Source organism: Diospyros lotus, chromosome 5 (assembly GCF_014633365.1).
Source record: "Diospyros lotus cultivar Yz01 chromosome 5, ASM1463336v1, whole genome shotgun sequence".
Taxonomy (NCBI): Eukaryota; Viridiplantae; Streptophyta; class Magnoliopsida; order Ericales; family Ebenaceae; genus Diospyros; species Diospyros lotus.
In genome coordinates this window covers 2,609,687-2,631,946 of record NC_068342.1, presented here as the reverse complement: position 1 = coordinate 2,631,946, position 22,260 = coordinate 2,609,687, and the positions used below count along the sequence as shown (strand labels likewise).

Here is a 22,260-nt window from a genome sequence, read left to right as displayed (position 1 = left end):
TTGACGCAGGGCCAAGCTAGCCATAAGTGGACCAGTAAAAGGCTATACTACCCTCAAACAAATGAAAAAATTCCAAGCCAGTCCCAAATCCCCAATCCCAAAGCAGCGACCAGTTTCTCGTCTCTCTTCGCCTCCCTTGGCAGCATCGTCATCTCTGGCGTCCATCGTCAGTTACCCATCATCTCCTGCCCGCCGTTGCTGCTGCACAGTTTCCGGCGTCCCTTGTCCGTCGCCACTGCTTCATCTTTCTCGCTCCGTTCGCCCTGTCATCTCCGGCGCCGCAGCGTTCCCGATACGGCTTCACATCTCCGGTGTTACAGCGTCCCGTCATCTCCGTCTTCTTTGCTTCTGAAGGGAATGGCTTCAACGGGACAACCCGCGCCGTCTCTGAAGAGACGTGATCCGCCGGCGACAAGAGAAGGGGATAAGCTGATTATCACCCCTTTAGGTGCCGGTAACGAAGTAGGACGGTCTTGCGTTCATATGTCCTACAAAGGGAAGACAATTCTGGTAGGTTTTCCAATGGAAATATTTGTGTTCTCAGTGTTAGTTTAATAGTGGCTGGGGTCGGTTCACTTTTTTCATTTATTTTATTTAACTATTGTTTTTTTATTTGCACTGTATAGTTTGATTGTGGAATTCATCCTGCGTACTCGGGCATGGCTGCTTTGCCATACTTTGACGAAATTGATCCTTCTACCATTGATGTGCTCCTTGTCACTCAGTATGTTCTCCGTTTTTGCTTTTAAGTTAAATACTCAATTGATGTGGTTTATTCCTTCCCGTTGTCCCTTGGTTTATTCCCATAAACATTTGCCTATAAAGTAGGAATGTTTTACTTGGATCTTTATTGTTTCTATCTAACATGTTTCATCTCTTGAGTTGGAGTGTACTTTGTAGAGTTGCGCTAATTCATGATGAGGGTTCAATTTATGATGCAATTTGGGTACAGTCAAGAGATGCCATGTTGCCTTCTCACAATGAGCAATCTTAGTTTCTCATTCCACAAGATATAACAATTAAAATTTTCAATGAGCATCTATTGAATTTTTTTTAACTCAGAAATAGCAAACGCATTATCATAGTATTGATAAATTTTAGAAAATTGTAGCAAGTAAAAGAAATATGCAGTGCTTGCAAGAAAGAGATAAAATAAAACAATTGTTGGTAATTACATGATTGTTTATTAAGTCTTCCACACTTGTTTAATAGCTTTAGGTCCTTGATTAAAATAAGTGCTTATGTTTTTTTCAAAATTATAAAATAAAAATTAAGAAAAGGTTTTAAGGCAAAACCTTAGTATTGATGGGAGTGGGGAATCCTTCCTTGGATTTGTTATGAACTTATCAAGATTTGACAATGAAATCCATAGACTTGGGGTTTGGACATAAGTATAATATTTACTTTTTTTTTAGTTTTTAGTTTTTAGTGAAGGCACTGGCACCATAGTTTTTATGAATAAAAATTAAAAAGGTGTTGCGTGAAGTGTAAATGCACATAAATTATGAAACTATACATAAACACATGAATATATCTATCTGTTGTTTGCGGCAATTGTTTTCTGAAAATGGGCTTTGTTTCTAGACTCTGAATGACATTTCTAATTCTGAGTTTGTGTGTGTGTTTTGAACCTTGATATCTAATCTAACCTACTATTGAGGATATGTGGCATTGACATATCTTGATAATTAACAAAACTTGCATGCATTCCTTTTGGAGGCACCACCTAACCCACCCAGGGCGTGAAAGTGGCTCCAACAGTTGTAGGTTATTTTGGTCATTTTGCATTGTTCCTTTTTGATGCATGAAGGTTATTTTTGTCATTTTGCATAATGTTCCATAAGGTCTTTTTGGTAACTCTAATTGTGTGTTAGGGTTTTATTTGTAGTGTTTAGCTTTTATTTATAGTCTTTTTCCTAGTCTTATTGTTAATAGATTTAAATTTTGTTTAGTTTGCTAATAGGAAAAGGATTTCCATTTTGTTAGGTTCTCAGTAGGAAAAATGATTTCCTAATCCTAGTAAGAATAGGTTTACTAGAACTCTGTAAATATCATTGTAATCTCTTTTATCCAATAGTGAATGAATACTTGCATTCAATTTCCTCCAAGTCTCGATGCTTTCTTTCGATTTGTGATGCCTAGGCGATATTTCTCTCTCCCTCTCTAATCTTTCAATTTCGTCTTTTTATTTTTGTAATTTTACTTCCAGCCTTGTGCTCAGCTCCTAAATTTCACCTTTTCCCATATTTTACCCCTAAGCCTACGAGCCCATTACATATCAAAACCCTAGCCTCTTCCACAAATTTCCCTACCCTTCTTACCTTAAGCAAGCCTCCACTGAAACCAGATTTGTCCTTCATTATATATCTAAAATTTTGAACTTGAGAGTAAGTATATAGTCATTCATCAAAGAGAATGAATCATAGTCGCTTAAGAAGGCTTGTTTTTGAACACGTTGGTGTCAATATAGTGTCTGGTCAAAGAAAATTAAGTTAGCCATGGAGCATTGTGTCTAATACCTTAGAATCATGGTCATTGCCAAGAAGCAAGCTTACTCATTCTTATATGCCTAAATGCTCCAGTTCAGGTTGTTATTTTCTTGCATTTTGTCTTTTACTTAGAAAGTTTGGTATCAAATACCTGTATTGGTTTGGCAAATGGGAGAAGGCAAATGTTACTGTTTTGCCTAAAGTAATTGAATGCTGGATTTATTGAAGAAATAAAGATGTCTTGGCAGCAGTTAGTTAATAAGACATAAATGTAGCTAATTGTTTTATTAAGGGTAGATTTGACTTTTATAAGTTAGTTATTTTCCCTTAGGGAGTTCCGCCCATCTAGTCTATAAATAGAAGGGTGCGGGGGTTAGCCATGATCATTGAACTTTTCATGTCTTTCATTCCTTGTGTTCGGATATAGTGAGAGGCGAGAGTAAGAGCTGTGCGATACTAGTTCTTGTTGTCTTCATTAGAGTATTGTATTCGAGAGGCAAGGTGGAGTGAAAGAGGGGGTATTCTTGTACTGGTTTCTTATTTGTTTCTAGTGGATTGGTTGCTTCTTGGATTGCTGGATGTAGTGTCATGAAAATGGCATGAACCAGGGTATATCTTGTGTGCTGCAATCTGGTTTGGTTTTCTCTATTTTTAATTCTATTTTTATTTTCTACTTTCAGTATTCAATGTTGGTTTGAATTCGGTGAGGTTCTTGAGTAATTCTTGAGAGATCATAGTCTCGGTTTTAACAATTTGGTTTTAGAGCTTTAGGTCCTTTTAACCAAGAAATATCAAGAAACCTATAGAATCTTTAGAAACCTATAGTCGAGTTGTCTACTATGGCTTCCGCAACCCCAGCTGGTCGGTATGATATTGAAAAATTTGATGGCACAAATGATTTTGGACTTTGGAGGATTAAGATGAAAGCCTTGATGGGAAATTTAGGGTTAAAGGAAGCTTTAGCACCCCAAAAACCTTTCCCAGAAATAGCTACTGCCGAACAAAGATTAGAAGCTAATAATCGTAGGCTAGAAATCAGTGAAAGAGCTTTCAACACCCTAATCTTGAGTTTAGGAGATAAAGTCCTAAGAGAAGTGTCTAAAATGGAAACTGTCGAGGATTTGTGGGCCAAATTAGAAAGTCTATATATGACTAAATCCCTTTCAAGTAGGCTGTATCTGAAAGCAAAATTTTTTACTTTCAAAATGCAAGAAGGGCAAAAGCTTCGAAATCATATTGATGAATTTAACAAATTGTGTCTTGATTTGGAAAACTTAAGTATATCATATGAAGAAGAAGATAAGGCCCTAATTTTGTTGCATTTACTGCCTAAGTCATATGAGCATTTTGTAGACATTTTAAAGCATGGAAGAGATACCAAATCTTTAGAAGATGTTGTAAGTGCCCTTAATTCTAATGATTTACAACAGAAAGTAGAATCTAAGAAAACTGCTGGTGATGCCCTTTCAACTAGGTATAGATCAAAAAAGAAAGACCCTAAGGCTAAAGGAAAGTCTAGATCAAAATCCAGAAATGGCAAGAAAACATTTAGATGTTTTCATTGTCATGAGGAAGGACATATAAAGAAAAGTTGTTCTAAAAGGAAGCAGGAGTTTTCTGATAAAGGTAAATCAGAGGTTTCAAACTCAATTCGGGAATTAGACTATGGCAGTTCAGATGTTCTTGTGGTTTCAAGACATTCGAATGAAGTGGTATGGGTGTTAGATTCCGGATGCTCCTTCCATATTTCACCTCACAAAGAATGGTTTTTGAATTATAAAGACATGAGTGGGGGGGAGGTTTTACTCGGAAACAACCAAGAGTGTGGTATAAAGGGGATTGGGGATATTAAACTAAAGATGTTTGATGGATCAATCAGAATTTTAACATCCGTTAGGTATGTCCCAGAACTTAAAAGAAATTTGATTTCCCTAGGAAAATTAGCTAAGAATGGCTACAGTTATAGTGGCTGTGGGGATATTCTTAAGGTAACTAAAGGATCTCTTATATGTATGAAGGCAGTCCTTAAAAATGGAATATTTGTTATGATAGCTTCCACAGTATGTGGAGATGCAGCCATAGGGGAAGAAAATACCTATGAATTATCAAAATTATGGCATTTTAGGATGGCTCATATAAGTATCCAAGGGCTTAAAGAATTAGCTAATCAAGGGATCTTAGGTTCCGGAAAAATGATAGATTTAGATACATGTGAAACTTGCATCTATGGAAAATCTGTGAAAACAAAATTCCCTAAGAAAGCAGTGCATATCACTAAAGGTCCTTTAGAATATGTCCATTCGGACTTATGGGGCCCTAGTCAAACTCCAATCCATGGTGGAGCTAGGTATTTTCTTTCTATTATAGATGACTATTCAAGAATGGTTTGGGTTTCTGTTTTAAAAAAAAAGATAACACCTTTGATGCTTTTAAAACTTGGAAAACCATGATTGAAAATCAAAAGGGTGGGAAATTAAAAGTCATTAGAACTTATAATGGCTTATAATTTTGTAATAAGGAATTCACCCAATTGTGAAATGAAAATGGCATCTTAAGACATCTTAATGTCCCTGGAAATCCTAAGCAAAATGGCCTGGCCGAGCGCATGAATAGGACCCTCCTTGAGAGGGTAAGATGCATGCTATTCCATGCTAGGCTTTCAAAAGCATTTAGGGGAGAGGCTATTGTTTCAGCAGCCTATTTAATAAACATGTCACCTTCATCAGCCTTAGAATTTAAGACTCCTTATGAAATGTGGTATAATCATAAGCCAAACCTAGATCATCTTAGGGTTTTTGGGTGTATAGCTTATGCACATTTAAAACAAGGAAAATTAGAACCTAGGGCTAAGAAGTGTGTGTTTATTGGTTATCCTTTAGGAGTTAAGGGGTATAAGTTGTGGAATTTAGAAAAAGACATGCCTAGAACCATGATAAGTAGAGATGTAATCTTTAATGAAAATTCATTTATCAATCTAGGAAATAAAAATGAGGATAGGGAAGGGAAAGACAAAGCTGTAAATTTTGAACTGCAGCAACAGGATGCTGGTACTATTCAAAATTCTCCATTAGAACCTTTCCAGGACCAGCCAAGTGCTGGTGAAGAATCCTCAAGCCAAGATAGTCTTGATAGATCTATAGAAGTTAGGGATTCATCCAGTTATGATGAAGATCAGCACATGGATAGTGTTGGTTCATCTAGTACAGTTGGAGATCCTATTGGAGATAGGTATAATGTAGGCAGGGATAGATAAAGAAGAATAAGCAGGCCTCCAGTGAGATATGGGTTCTCAAATCTGGTAGCATATGCACTCTTAAGTGTAGAAGAAATAGCAAGAGAAGAACCTCAAACCTATGAAGAAGCTGTAAATTCTAAGGAAGCTCAGAAATGGCAGGAAGCCATGGAAGCTGAGATGAATTCCTTAAGAAAGAATGAAACATGGGTGTTGGTGGATAGACCCTTGGGAAAAAGAATTGTCGGCTGCAGGTGGTTATTTAAGGTAAAAGGAGCTGAAGATAGCCTTAAACCTAGGTATAAAGTTAGGTTAGTAGCTAGGGGTTTCACCCAAGTAGCAGGAATTGATTTTAATGAAGTGTTTTCACCAGTTGTTAGGCACACTTCTATAAGAATTCTGCTAGCTATGACAGCCCATCTTGACCTTTACCTAGAGCAGATGGATGTTACCACAACATTCCTTCATAGTGAATTAGAGGAAGAAATTCTAATGGATCAGCCTAGAGGTTTTGAAGTTAGGGGAAAGGAAGACAAGGTTTGCTTGTTAAGAAAGTTCTTATATGGACTAAAACAGTCCCCTAGGCAGTGGTACAAGAAATTCGATTCTTTTATGTTAAGTCAAGGGTTTATAAGAAGTTCCTTTGATTGTTGTGTCTATCTTAAACATATTTTCACTAAAATAGCAATTTATCTCTTGGTTTATGTAGATGACATGCTCATAGCAAGTCAATCAACAGCTGAAATTCAAAGTTTAAAACTTAAACTCAAGTCAATTTTTGAGATGAAAGAACTTGGTGAAGCCAAGAAGATTTTAGGAATGGAAATATATAGAGATAGGAAGAATAAAACTCTTCAGCTATCCCAGAAAGCCTACTTACAGAAAATTATGAGAAAATTACATATGTTAGATGCAAAAGTAGTAAATATTCCATTTGCTCAACATTTTAAACTTTCTCATGCTCAATCCCCAATAGATGAAAAGAATTTATCAGAAATGAAGAGAATTCCCTACTCTAATGCTGTTGGCAGCATTATGTATGCAATGGTGTGTTCTAGGCCTGATTTAGCTCATGCCATGAGTGTGATAAGTAGATTTATGGCAAATCCAGGGAAAGAACATTGGACAGCAGTTAAGTGCGTATTTAGATATCTGAAAGGGTCAATTGACAAGGTTTTGATTTATGGTGGAGCTGATGATTTTAAAAAACCAGATATTATAGGATATTCTGATGCTGATTATGCTTCAGATTTAGATAGGAGAAGATCTACAACCGGTTATGTATTTAAATTGTGGAAGTCTACAATTAGTTGGAAATCTAACCTTCAATTAGTTGTAGCTCTATCAACAACCGAATCAGAGTATATAGCTGTAACAGAGGCTGTTAAAGAGTCTTTGTGGCTGAAAGGTTTGATTAGTGAACTCCTAGGATGTAATGTGAGGATTATTTTAAAGTGTGATAGTCAAAGTGCCATCCATTTGGCCAAAAATCAGTGTCATCATGAAAGAACAAAACACATTGATATTAGATATCATTTTATAAGAGAAGAAGGAGGTAGAGCTTATAAAAGTTGTTGGAAGTGAAAATGCTACAGATATTTTCACTAAGGCAGTCCCATTGTCCAAATTACTTCATTGCTTAATGTTGTTACAGTTTGATGTGTTTTCAGGTTATTCAAGAAGTGAGCAGAGCTAGAAGGTTGAAATTCCAGGATTACTCGAAGCAAAATGGTGGAGATTTGTTACTGTTTTGCCTAAAGTAATTGAATGCTGGATTTATTGAAGAAATAAAGATGTCTTGGCAGCAGTTAGTTAATAGGACATAAATGTAACTAATTGTTTTATTAAGGGTAGGTTTGACTTTTATAAGTTAGTTATTTTCTCTTAGGGAGTTCCGCCCATCTAGTCTATAAATACAAGGGTGTGGGGGTTAGCCACGATCATCGAACTTTTCATATCTTTCATTCCTTGTGTTCGGATATAGTGAGAGGCGAGAGTAAGAGCTGTGCGATATTAGTTCTTGTTGTTTTCATTAGAGTATTGTATTCGAGAGGCAAGGTGGAGTGAAAGAGGGGTATTCTTGTACTGGTTTCTTATTCGTTTCTAGTGGATTGGTTGCTTCTTGGATTGCTGGATGTAGTGTCATGAAAATGGCATGAACCAGGGTATATCTTGTGTGTTGCAATCTAGTTTGGTTTTCTCTATTTTTAATTCTGTTTTTATTTTCTACTTTCAGTATTCAATGTTGGTTTGAATTCGGTGAGGTTCTTGAGTAATTCTTGAGAGATCATAGTCTCAGTTTTAACAGCAAAGTTAACTTACTTCAAGAATTGTCATCAGGTGGCTGAGCAAAGCAGTGATGCATGGCAAGTTTCTTGATTCACTGTCAAGCTTAAGCTCAGTCAAAAATATTGAAGCTGAATTTGTCCTGGTCAGTTGTCAAGACCCTAGGGTATCCTAGGGTTTGAATAGGAATTTAGAAGAAGAAGAATAGAATTAGAGGGAGAGACAGAACATATTAAGGGAAAAAGAGAGAACTAGAGAGATAGAGAGAGAGACATCAATGAGAGAAAGGTAAGAGTTTATTATTCTTCAATGATACCTTCTCACAGTAGCAGGTTTCTTTATATAGAGCCTATATCAGTATAACAACAACCTAACTAACATCCTAACTAACTAACCTCTTAACCCCAGCTTACCAACTAACGGCTACTTTTGGCCCTTTATGGATTTTCCCCAAGAGTCGTGACAATCTCCACCCCTTCAAGCACTTCTTGTCCCCAAGAATTGATAGCTGTGGACCCCGTTCTTCAACCAATTCCAGTCTTCACAATTAGAATTCTTCTTCGCCTTTTCTTGTTCTTTTCTCTTACTCGCCTTGGCCTCTTTTTCTTCCTCCTCCTTGGTTTTATTTGATGAATGAGAGAGGAAACATCTTGTTGTTCTACAGGTTTTTCAAACTCGTTTGAAGTATCGCCTTTATTTCCCTCTACCAAAATCAACACCAACTCCTCAGCCTCTTTAGCGGCTATGAAATCTCTAACAATATCATTTGTTGTGATCTTTTCCTTTCCCGCGTTCACAGCATCTTCTACTTCCTCATCTTCCCTAGAGATCTCTTCAATAGGATTATCTTTTACTTCCTGAAGTTCCTGTTCCAATGTGGGCAATTCATTAACTTCTTGCTGTAAACTGAGAGTAGCCATAGAATTACCTTTGTCTTGCTGGCTACTCTTAAGAAAACTTTTAAGTGGTAGCCCATGCTTTCTGCAAATGCCTTTTAGGGCTAATTCTTGTAGTCTCGCTTTCTCCACTGCTTGTTCCAATGTCATAGGATAGAACATATTCACCATAAGCCTCAGCATAACATTAAGACCATTAGTGAATCTTGATACAAAATAAGACTCATTCAAGATTTGATGGGAATGGAGCGCCTGTGCTTTCAATTTCTCAAATTTGACCCAATACTCCATAACTGAGTTCTCGTGTTTCAACTTGTTGAACTCCTTGTTGTAACTCTTGTCTGCAACCTAATCCTTCTTGGTAAACTTAATAAAAAATTCATCAAACTTACTGGATGGACTATTCAATTTGCTGTCAATACTATCCCAAGTATTTGCAATTCTTGTATCCATCTTCTTGGTTTAATTCCTTGCAATTTCGCCTCTGCAACAGCTTCTAAGGTTCCCCTCAGAAACCGGAAATTGTTCCTGTAACTTAGTTTGCATTCTTAGTGGCCTCAAGTTCCATCCACGTCTTCAACCCTTTGACAGAAATTAACAACCACTTGATCACTTCAATTTTGCACCCATGAACGTCCAACTTCCCTTATCACTCGCTTTGCTGCAACTTCAAATTCGAGTCGTTGTTCGGAGAACTAGTTTCGTCTTTCAATTTAGTCTGAAAATCTTTGTAGTCATAGCCTTCCGTTTTGCGTTGTAGATTCCAGATCGCCCCAAGCCTGTGTCCACTTCTTACCCAATCGTCACCAGTGGTCGAAAGTTGGAATTCACCTGATGCGTTATTGCATAGAACGCATGAATCACCTCCAAGAATTGCACCAAGGGATTCAAGATCCCCCGGCCTACTTCCACACCGTGCCTTCACTCACCCAATCACTGTCCAAAGGCTGCAAGCCTCTGACTCTGATGAAATTAATTATTCTAGAGTCATCAAACTTGCCGCTTCTTAAATTATCTCCAGTGACTCGATCAATTCCACCCCAAACTTAGATTGCTTCACCAGCTTTGTTTCCGTCTGTAAGCTCACCTGCACCAGCTTCACGTCCATCGTATTGCCTCGTCTTGGGTCGTGCCTTGCTCACATCCGTCAACCCAGATCACCTGGGTTCACTAGTCCGTTCTGCCTCCTTTAATCAGGCTGGACTTGCTAGTAAATTCCGATGTCGCGCCCCAAACTGAACCCGCTGAACTCTGGGTCTGCTATTTGATTCTTTGTCACTTGTCAAGACCCTATGGTGTCCTAGGGTTTGAATAGAAATTTAGAAGAAGAAGAACATAATTAGAGGGAGAGACAAAGATTAAGGGAAAAAGAGAGAACGCTTGAGAGAGAGAGAGAGAGAGAGAGAGAGAGAGAGAACAATGAGAGAAAGGTAAGAGTTTATTATTCTTCAATGATACCTTCTCACATTAGCAGTTCTCTTTATATAGAGCCTATATCAATATAACAACAACTTAACTAACCTTCCTTTTAACTCCAGCTAACCAATTAACGGCTACTATCGGCCTTTTACAAATTTGCCCTTAGGGTTGTGACATCAATGCTACTGTGCTAGGATGCCATATATTCCACATACCGACAGAAGAAGGAAGTGGCTTGTGCTAGACCTTGTCTGAAGAATTGATCAACACAGACATACAAGGAGAGGGGAAGAGTTACAATAGTGGCAGAGAGAGAGAGAGGAAAGGGAGCATATTAAAGCTATGTTGAATGTGTAATCCAATCTCAGTTACCTTTTGTGGGCAATTAAATTTTGCAAATAAATCGAACCTTAAGAAATTTTCTTATTTAAAGTCAGGTGGGTTACAGGTTGACTAACTCTACAGAAAATTAGGAGGTTATCCCCCAATTTGGCCTATGTGATAATGATCCTCCTAGTCCTAACAATTAGGGTTGAAAACCCAGTTAACTCTATAGGATTGCCATCCTTGGCATTGCTTATTCCTAGTTCTGTCTAAAACCAATTGAATGCAGAGTGAATGGGTGTTATTTCTGAAATATTAATTCACATCCAAGATTTAGTCACTAGTCAATGCATTATGATGATTATAGTTAGTTGATGTGTGGAGAACACTTTCTCTCTTTCACATCACTTTTTGTTTTCAACATTCACTATTTTTTACTTTCTCTATTGTCGAAACAATCTAAACTCAACCATTATTCCTCAATTCAATCTTTTTGCTTGCTGGGTTATTTAACTTTCTTCACCAATCGCAACTGAGACCTCATTGAAGCCACATTCACCAAGTTTCTTTAAACAACTTTTTTTTTTTTAATTTTTTTTTTTGGCCATGGAGTTTTCGGGCTTAGTTGGCCCATCGGGTTTAGTGGGCCAACTAAACTTGTATTGGGTTTCATTGGCTCACCAAACGCGGTCATTAGGTTTAGTGCCCAACAAAGTCGATTATTATTATTTTTTTTTTCATTTTTTCTTTCAATCCGTGGGTTTCATTATTACTAAAATGATCTCTAAGTAACGAAGAAAATCCATGGCAAAAAAAAAATAAAAAATAAAAAAATAAAAAAATAAAAAGTGATTTAAATTTAATTTTGGGTTTAGTTGGCCAATTGGGTTTACTAGGCCAACAAAACCCGGATCGGGTTTCGTTGGCGCAACAAACTCGGCCATCGGCTTTAGTGTCTAACAAAACCCGATTATTACTTTTTTTTATTTTTTTCTTTCAATTCGTGGGTTTCATTATTATTAAAATGATTTCTTGCAATGTTATCCGGGGTAGTTGAACGTAGAATGCCAACAAAATCGTCACTTGGTGCATGGGATGCCATTAGGTGACTATCGATCAAGTGTTTTAACTACGTACTAACCATGAATATTGGACTAAGATGATGTTATGATATTGTTTTATCCAAATAAAAGTGCAATTCTTAAACAATAATTTAATTTTGGGTCTATTAGGTAACTAGGAAAACACCATGGCAAAAAAAAAAAAAAAATGGTTTAATTTTTGTTTCTAGTTTAGTGGGCTAACTAAATCTGGAGCGGGTTTCGTTGGTCCACCAAACCCCGCCATCGGGTTTAGTGCCCAAAAAGCTCGATTATTATTTTTTCTTTTTTCATTTTTTCTTTCAACATGTGAGTTCCATTATTACTACAATAATCTCTAGGTAACTAGGAAAACTCATGGCAAAAAATAAAAAATAAAAAAATGTGATTTAATGTTAATTTCGAGTTTAGTTGGCCCATCGGGTTTAGTGGGCCAACAAAACCTGGACTGGGTTTTGTTAGCCCACCAAACTCGGTCATCATGTTTAGTGCCCAACAATGCCGGATTATTTTTTGTTTTATTTTTTCTTTAAATCCGTGGGTTCCACTATTACTAAAATGATCTCTAGTAACGTTATCCGGGTTAATTGAATGTAGAATGCCAACAAAATCGTCACTTGGTGTATGGGATGCCATTAGATGACTATCGATTAAGTGTTCTAACTAAACTATCTACTAACCATGAACATTGAAGCAAGATAATGTTAAGATATTGTTTTATCTAAATAAAAGTGTAATTATTAAACAATAATTTAATTTTGGACCTATGAGGTAACTAGGAAACCCCATGGCAAAAAAAATAAAAAAAATGGTTTAATTTTAGTTTCGAGTTTAGTTGGTCCATCGGGTTTTGTTGGCCCACCAAACCTAGTCATTGGGTTTAGTGCCCAACAAAGTCGGATTATTTTATTATTCATTTTTTTATTTTTTTCTTTCAATTCGTGGGTTCCATTATTACTAAAATGATCTCTAGGTAACTAGGAAAACCCTATGACAAAAAAATAAAAAGTGTTTAATTTTAGTTTCGGGTTTAGTGGGCCAACAAAACTCACATCGGGTTTCGTGGCCCACCAAACCCAGTCATCGGGTTTAGTGCCCAACAAAGAACGATTATTTATTTTTTATTTTTTTCTTTCAATCCGTGGGTTCCACTATTACTAAAATGATCTCTAGTAACGTTATTCGGCTTAATTGAATGTAGAATGCCAACAAAATTGTCACTTGGTGCATGGAATGCCATTAGGTGACTATCGATCAAGTGTTCTAACTACCTACTAACCATGAACATTGGATCAAGATGATGTTATGATATTGTTTTATCCAAATAAAAGTGCAATTCTTAAATAATAATTTAATTTTGGACCTATTATGTAACTAGGAAAACCCCATGGCAAAAAAAAAAAGGGTTTAATTTTAGTTCCGGGTTTAGTTGGCCCATTGGATTTAGTGGACCAACTAAACTCAGATTGGGTTTTGTTGGCCCACCAATCTCGGTCATCAGGTTTAGTGCCCAACAAAGCCCGATTTTTTATTTTATTTTTATTTTTTTTCCAATCTGTGGGTTCCATTATTACTAAAATGATCTCTAGATAACTAGGAAAATCCCATGCAAAAAAAATAAAAAATAAAAGTGATTTAATTTTAGTTTCGGGTTTAGTTGGCCCATTGGGTTTAATGGGCCAATGAAGCCCGATTTTTTTTTTTTATATTTCAATTCGTGGGTTCCACTATTACTAAAATGATTTCTAGTAACGTTATTTGAGTTAATTGAATGCAGAATGCAAACAAAATCGTCACTTGGTGCATGGGATGCCATTAGGTGGCTATCAATCAAGTGTTCTAACTACCTACTAACCATGAACATTGGACCAAGATGATGTTATAATATTGTTTTATCCAAATAAAAGTGCAATTCTTAAACAATAATTTAATTTTGGGTCTATTAGGTAACTAGGAAACCCCATGGCAAAAAAAATAAAAAATAAATGGTTTAATTTTAGTTTCGAGTTTAGTTGGCCCATCGGGTTTAGTGGGCCAACTAAATCTGGATCGAGTTTCGTTGGCCCACCAAACCCGGTCATCGGGTTTTGTGCCCAACAAAACGTGATTTTTTTTTTTTTTTAATCCGTGCGTTCCATTATTACTAAAATGATTTCTAGGTAATTAGGAAAATCCCATGGCAATAAAAATAAAAAATAAAAATTAATTTAATTTTAGTTTCAGGTTTAATTGGCCCATCGGGTTTAGTGCCCAACAAAGCTCGATTATTATTTATTTATTTATTTTTTATTTTTTTCTTTCAATCCGTGGATTCCATTATCACTAAAATGATCTCTAGTTATGTTTTACTTTCAATTTTGTGGTGGTGTTGTAGGTAGTTGGGGGTGGTGGCGGTGTTATACGCTGCTGCAGTGGCTGTGGCTTTGGGGGTTTGTTGGAAAATGTGGTTTGTTGTGTTTACAAATGGTGGTGTATTTTGGTCTTTTAATGTTTTTCATTTTATTTTGAATTCTTAAATAAAGTATTGATGTGAAAGATTAGATGGTGGGGTCAAAATTGGTAAAGTAGCTATAACATGTAATTAATTTGTTTGGAAAGGACAAAAACGTTTTTTTCTAGAAAAGCAGTTAAAAACAAATTTTATATTTTAGTGGTAGTTAATTTGTGCAATTTCCACTTTTCTTTGTTCCCATTCTTGTTTGTTTTATAATATTTTCGAGCATTTCTTACTTCTAGGATGTTTCAGCATGTTTCCTTAAAAGTCTTGTATGCATTCTCCATCTTCAATTTTATACTATCAAGGAATATGTTTTCCACTATATTTTTTGACCTTAAATGCATCATTATTTCTTTTTTACTTTTGACACTAATTTGTTAATGATTAAGTGCATGCTAATGCTATTTGTTGTCAGCTTTCACTTGGATCATGCTGCTTCACTTTCATATTTCTTGGAGAAGGTTTGTTGCTTTCTTGAGTAACAGTTACTCAATTAGTGCTCATAGTTTCCTTTTAGATGCTGATTCTAGATTCTTTTTATAGACCACGTTTAAGGGGCGAGTTTTCATGACTCATGCAACAAAGGCCATCTATAAGTTGATGTTATCAGATTATGTCAAAGTGAGCAAAGTTTCAGTTGAAGATATGTTGTATGATGAACAAGATATTCTTCGGTCAATGGACAAAATTGAGGTATGTTTACTTGTCGTAGTGGTCTTTTAACTTCCGTAATCTCTTTGATCTTTCCCGATTTAGACCTTTCTTTCTTTTCATTTTCTAGTTTGTCTTTGTCGTCATTCCAAACTTCATATATATTTGTTGTAATCACTTGTATTAGATTAGCTTTTGTCTCGGGAGGAGGGTTTTTGCTAATTAGCATTTGTATATCACTTGTGTTATTCTAGAAGGTTTGTTTCTAGAAGGGTTCGTTAGCTGCAATCCGGTTAGTTGGTTGTAACTAGCCGATCTTTAGTTAGTTTTCTGTTTACCGCCTTTATGGTGTATAAATAGAGGTCGGGTGAGAGGCATTCCATTATGCTGTCTTGTAGTGAGAAGGCGAGAGGAGTATGCGCAAGGTTGTACTTGAGATCAGAGAGGGTATATTTTTGTATTCTTGGGTAGAGAAACTCTTTGCAGTTCTGGGTATAAGACTGTTGAGAGTTATTGTGCATGTAATCCTTGATTTGTTCGTTCAAGATAGTGGAGATATGTGCCTAAGACAATTTGGATGTAGGTCTTCTTTAGAAGACTGAGCAGGATAAATTGGTGTTGTTCTTGTTTCGATTTCATGTTCTTTATTTCTGTGTTTCATTAATTCTTGTTGTTGTAAGGGTTTGAGAGATTCTGTGGGTAGGTCTTTTGTTCTTGAAGGTTCTTGATGAGAGACTCGGCTCTGATACCAATTTGTTACAATTGGGAGCACTGTCGGTCCAAGAATTCACCCAAATAACCACTCTTTGAGCACTTTCTCACTGATTCAATAATACAACATAAACAGAAAATTATAGAATTGACAAAGGATAAAGATAGAGCAATCAAACCACATAATACACCGAGGTTTATTTTGGTTGGAACTGATTAAAACCAGTCCTACATCCAGTCTTTACAGAGAGCAATCCACTATAATCTTGATGAAAACAGTATATATGAATCACTCGCACACCCCACAATCCTCACTGAAACAACCGAGAACCCTCATTGCAAGATTACAAAGATCTCTCTTTATCTTTTCTCTAGCAATACAACTCTCTATAATCAATGAGTATGATCAGAATATTAGGCCTTCGACAGATTACCCCACGCCTCTTATTTATAGACATAACAGGCGTGAGTTGTAATGAGGAATACCCAGAATACCCTATCTATCCCTCACTTAAATTTACATATAATTAGCCTTTTATTTCCTAATTTGCCACTCCTGAATATTAGCCTAATATGATGGAGTTCTTCTAGAATATCTTTGCATTCAATGCAAAACTTGAATAACATACCTAGGTGCAAAAGGGTGTTGGAGCCTGATGCGCAAGGCGCAAGGCGCAAGGCGCAAGGCGTAAGGCGAGGTGCGTGCCTAGTGAAACTGGGCGCATGCTAACTAAAAAAAAAAAAGAATATATATTTTAGTTGAAGAATATGGTATAAAATAGGTCATAACTTCTGAGAACATATTCGCAAGCATGTTATCAAGAGAATTAAAAAATTTAACATATACTAACTAAAAAATAATATTAAAACAAATTACATACTTGTAAATTTCAGTAAAGCACATCTTTTCATATTTTAGCAACTCATATATAAGCATCACAAAAGTTAAAAACTTTGTAAAAAATTTAAAATCTATTGTTGGCATATATATATATATATAATGAAAAGAACGATAAAAAATGTCAAAAGATGCAATTTAAAAGTTTTTAAGTTAAATTAAATCTTAAACAATTTATAGGTCTTAAATCTTAATTAAGATTAACTAATTATGTATTTTAAATAATCTAAAAATCATTCTTATCATCAAGACCAAACATTTCCATATTTTCATCATTAGAAGTATTATCTCCAATATCCTTATCTTCCACCAGTGTTAGAAAATAAGATAAAATTCAAAGAGTGCTCTTTGAGAGAGAGACGGGAAATGAAATGACGGTGCTCTAGGGGAGGGGCATTTTGGTAATTTGGATAGTGAGCGGTCTGGCGGGCCCTAAGGTCAATTTCGAGAAATGAATTAGCAAATTACCTAATCGACGACAGGGAGTGGCTCAGGACTTAGATGTCTAGGGAAGAGGGCATGAGATTGATGAGCATCTCGAGGTGAAGTTAATGACACTGAAAGCAATCAGATCGGGAATAATTTTCGAAATAAATTTTGTATAAGCTTAAATGAGTGTCAGTACCAAATGGTTGCAGGGGATTTCCGGGAGGCTGATAGACCCTAGGGGTGGTCCGATTTTGTGAGCGAGGAAATCCTGAGGTGTCATTGAGTAGAATAAAGGCCCCGTGTAGGTGGATGGATGAAATCGGTATTCTCGAGTAGAAGTCAGATATTAATTTCAAAGAAATCAAAAATGTAAATGGTTTAATGATAATTAAATTAAGTTTTGGAGGGTCTAAGAGCAATTATAAATTTTTTTTAAGTGTAATTAAAATTTCCCGAAGTGAAATTATGGAGAAAATGGGGGATTAATATGTAAATTATGTAATATATATATATGTGCATTGGATGCGTTGGAGGAAGCCATCAACAGAGAAAGAGCAGAGGAGAGTGAGAGATCATGAGAGAGAAGAAGAGATTGAGAGAGAGAGATCAGATGTGAGAGTGAGGGACGATCGGCCATGGAAACTACATGGCAGTAGTTGCCATGACCGACGATGAAGCTCAGGAGCAGTGAGGCAGTTGAAGGCTGGAGGCGGAGCAGCAGTAGCTTGCGGCGGCCGCGGATGCTGCTGGAGATGCGGCAATCAGCGACAGAGGTTGTCTTGACGGCTGAAGTTGTTGTGGTGGCTGGAGGAAGAAGTTGCAGTGGTGATGGCGTGCGGGAGGTAGGCCCGGCTGCTGGTGGCGCGCAGTGCAGGAGGGGCCGGTAGAGGCGCCCGTCGGTGTCGGTCGTGCAGCAGCTGGTGTCAGTTGGTGACTGCAGCGCAGGTAGCGTCGGTGCTGGCTACAATGGAGGCCGGGCGGCAGTTGGGTAGGGGGCGCGAGGTTGAAGAAGATGCAGGGGAGGAAAGAGAAAAAAAAGGAAAAAGAAGAAAAGGAAAAGTGAAAATAAAAATAAAGAAAAATTTGAAAAAAGAAAAAGAAAAAATAGAGAAAAATAGCCAGAAAATTCTTAAGAAATGGAAAAAAAATTAGAAATTGTTTTGGGGCACGGGGAGTGTGCCAGAAGCTAGAAATGCGATTTGAGCTCAAGGTGGCATCCCATGAGCCAACGCCGGTGTGGTCGTTTTTCGGATTTCTCCTCCAGATGATTGAAGTAAATTTATTTATTTCCTTTCGAGTTGATAGCATTATATGGATAGTGTGAATTGTGAATTATTGGTTGCATTGAACCCTCAGTTGGGGTTGATTGGAAGTTGTTGTCGGGTGGTTTTGCGGTGTATGGCAAAAATGAAGGCATTGGTTTAATGTCTGTTGCTGAGTTTTTGTGCAATTGTTCCTAGGTTCTACCGAGGAGACAGTAGTCCTAAAAGAGTTCGGAGTTCAGTTTGGCGTTTTCGCCGGTGGCAGGAAAGGCTTCGAGCTAGATAAGGGATGGCCCCAAGGGTGGGCGACCTTGCGAATGTTTGGTAACCTTGATGAATACATGTATTGTGCAGTGTCTAGTTGTGCATGTTCTATAGGTGGTCTAGTGTAGTCATATGGCCATAAGGAGACTAGATGCATGCTAAGGGGGTAAAACGGGAGATCACCGCCTCGAACAGTTAGGTTCGGAGGGCGGATATGCCTCACCAACCATGCATACTTACTTGTCATTGCATTGGATATATTATCTTGTTTATATTCATTTGCACTCTTACTGAGTCATTGTGACTCATGAGGTCTTACCTCGTGTTGTAGATGTTGCGAGTCCAGATGCAGGCAGAGATAATGTCGGGTGGTTGAAGTGGCAACTAGCATTGTTGCCTATGTTGTGAATTGTATTATCTCCTGTATATATTCATGTAGTGATATGTATATATACTCTTGTGTGTGAATGTGTATGTTATTGGGCATTGAATGGTATCCAGTTTGTCGAAATCGGCATAATGTAGACTTATGGTTGTTAGTGGCTTGTTGGTGGAGTCAAGTTTTAGAACCAGGTAAGGATCAAAGAGATATTTTTCATAAATTCCCAGTACTCAGTAGATATTTAATGTGTTAGTTTTGTGCCTGGGTCACCTTTGGCCTGTAGTGAGATGAGCTGAAGAAAGGTGAAGCTCATTCGGATTTCGGGTCCCGTTCCGTTGTGCTTCTTTAATTGTTTTGGGACCGACACCTCAAGTGGAGCGAAGAAAAGGACGAAGCCTAGTCCTCACCTAGGACGTTTCCCGATGAAACATAGTCCATCTTTTCATTAGTTTGGTGTTGTGCGTGAGTAATTCGGACGATTATTCACCGGTAACGCCCATAGGTGGGAGCGGACTGTTACAATCTCCCTCTCCATCTTTATTAAGTTCAAATTCAATTGGAGCATTTGAAGTAGTAGTCTTTTTGCTCCTTATCAAATTTGGAGTTGAAGTAATAAATATAAACCCTAAATAGAAAAAAATTAAATAAAAAAATAAATTGTAAAATATAAACCTTAAAAACAGTTAAAAAAAAAGCCAGGTGCACCTAAATTCAAGGTTGCGCCTGAGGACCTAGATGCACCCGAGCACGCCTGGTTGGTCTGCACTCGCCTAGGAGCATTCCAGGTGCCAAAGGTGCACCTAGGCGCTCCTAGGCCCACGATAACCCTGGTTTTTACACAATGATGGTATGGCATCAATTATCTCTTGGCATTATTATATTCTTGTTCAGGATGTATGACCATGCAAATGTTAACATTGTTTGCTTGAGAGCGATACTCATACATTCTTTTTCTATATTTTTGATATTACAAATTTCATTTGCATCTAAAATACTAACGAGTTTTAGGTGCAATTTCACTGACTTGATTCTTGAAAATGGGCAGGTGACATTTATTGGCTACTGTTGAAAAGTCAAACTTCCCTCATCAGTTTTTAAGTTTCATTTATGACAGTATTTCCCATGCGTAGGTTATTAACTTCCATCAAACCTTAGAAGTAAATGGAATCCGCTTTTGGTGTTACACTGCTGGCCATGTCCTTGGCGCTGCCATGTTCATGGTTGACATTGCTGGTGTCAGAGTCCTCTATACTGGAGATTATTCACGTGAAGAAGATCGGCATCTTCGTGCTGCTGAGCTTCCACAATTTTCTCCTGACATTTGCATAATTGAATCCACTTATGGTGTTCAACTTCATCAACCACGGCATGTTCGAGAGAAGCGATTTACGGATGTCATTCACTCTACCGTTTCTCAAGGTGGTCGTGTCTTAATTCCAGCATTTGCCCTTGGCCGTGCCCAAGAACTGTTACTGATCCTTGATGAGTATTGGTCAAACCATCCTGAGCTCCATAATATTCCCATATATTATGCCTCCCCTCTTGCAAAGAGGTGCATGGCAGTTTATCAGACCTACATCAATTCCATGAATGAAAGGATACGGAACCAATTTGCCAATTCAAACCCCTTTGATTTCAAGCACATATCACCCCTGAAAAGTATTGAGAATTTTGACGATGTAGGCCCCTCGGTTGTCATGGCAAGCCCGGGTGGGCTTCAGAGTGGGTTGTCTCGCCAGCTGTTTGATAGGTGGTGTTCAGATAAGAAAAATGCTGTCGTCATACCCGGATATGTTGTGGAGGGAACACTCGCAAAATCCATCATTAACGAACCCAAAGAAGTTACCCTAATGAATGGCCTAACAGCTCCTCTCAACATGCAGGTCCACTACATTTCCTTCTCGGCACATGCGGATTTTGCTCAGACAAGTACATTCTTGAAAGAGCTTATGCCTCCTAACATAATTCTTGTTCATGGAGAAGCTAATGAGATGGGGAGGCTGAAGCAGAAACTTATCTCTCTATTTGCTGATGGCAATACCAAAATCATTACCCCCAAGAACGCTCAGTCTGTTGAAATGTACTACAACTCCGATAAAATGGCAAAAACCATTGGAAGGCTGGCAGAAAAGGTCCCGGAAGCAGGTGAAGCAGTCAGTGGTTTGTTGGTGAAGAAGGGATTCACTTATCAGATCATGGCGCCGATGATCTCCATGTGTTCTCACAGCTATCGACAGCCAATGTCATTCAAAGGATTAGCATCCCTTACTCTGGAGCGTTCGGCGTGATAAAGCACAGGCTAAAGCAGATATTTGAGTGTGTAGAATCGTCGAATGATGAAGAATCCGGGGTTCCTACTTTGTGCGTGCACAACTGCGCAACGGTGAAGCAGGAATCAGACAAACATATCTCAGTGCATTGGACTGCAGATCCCATAAGCGACATGGTCGCAGACTCAACCGTGGCTCTGGTGTTGAATATCAGCCGGGAGATGCCCAGAGTGTTTGTAGAGTCAGAGGGTGAAGTAAACGAAGAAGAAAAGGAGAGAAAGGCAGAGAAGATCTGCCGAGCGCTGCTTGCCTCGCTTTTCGGAGACGTGACGGCTGGAGAGAATGGAAGACTGGTGATAAGCGTGGATGGACAAATGACACGGCTAGACAGGCTCACTGGCGACGTGGAGAGTGAGAATGATGGCCTGGGGGAGAGGGTGAGAACAGCATTTCGCAGAATCCAAAGTGCTGTGAAGCCAATCCCCTCTTGTTCTTAGCTCTTAATCTTATCACTACAACTGTCATTAATCTTATGATGCTAAGCTGGGTGGTATCGTGGAGGAGTTTGTAATCCATCATAGGAATGAATGTACTAAAGTTTAGAAGCTGTCTGGAATGGAACTCACTTCATTCTGCATGCATCTTTTTATACAGAAATTTCAAATTTTGTATGAATTTCATTTCCCTCGTGTTGAAATGTCTTCTTTTGATCTGGATTTGATTGGTGAAACTTGGTCTCTTTGTGTTAAAAGTAATCCTTATTTAATAATCGCATCATTATGTAATTGAATGTCATTAATTAATAAGATTATCTTAAAATTAAAAAGTAATGTGTAATAAATATATACTTTATTACAGTTTAGTTTTTACTTTTTAAATAATAATTAACATTATTCTATCTATCAAGCATTGATCTGTTGCTTAACTGTTGCCCAACGTGGCAACGGGCAACAGATGAGTGGGATTTAATTTGGAGATGGGTTCTTCTAAGGACCCATAGGCGATAAAGACTTACAAAATGAGAGCAAACGATAAAATTATCCCGCTTATTTTATAAATTTACAAAGTGAGTTACTGCCCTACTCTCTCTTTTTCTCTCTCATAGCCACCACCTCGCTATTATCGGTGAGATAAGGCGATGGCAGCGAGA

At 37.7% G+C, this 22,260-nt stretch overlaps 1 pseudogene; it reads left to right on the top strand.

The window, feature by feature from the left end:
- Positions 1 to 58: 58 nt before the first annotated feature.
- LOC127801698 (cleavage and polyadenylation specificity factor subunit 3-I-like) lies at positions 59 to 21,785 on the top strand (annotated as a pseudogene).
- Positions 21,786 to 22,260: the final 475 nt, after the last annotated feature.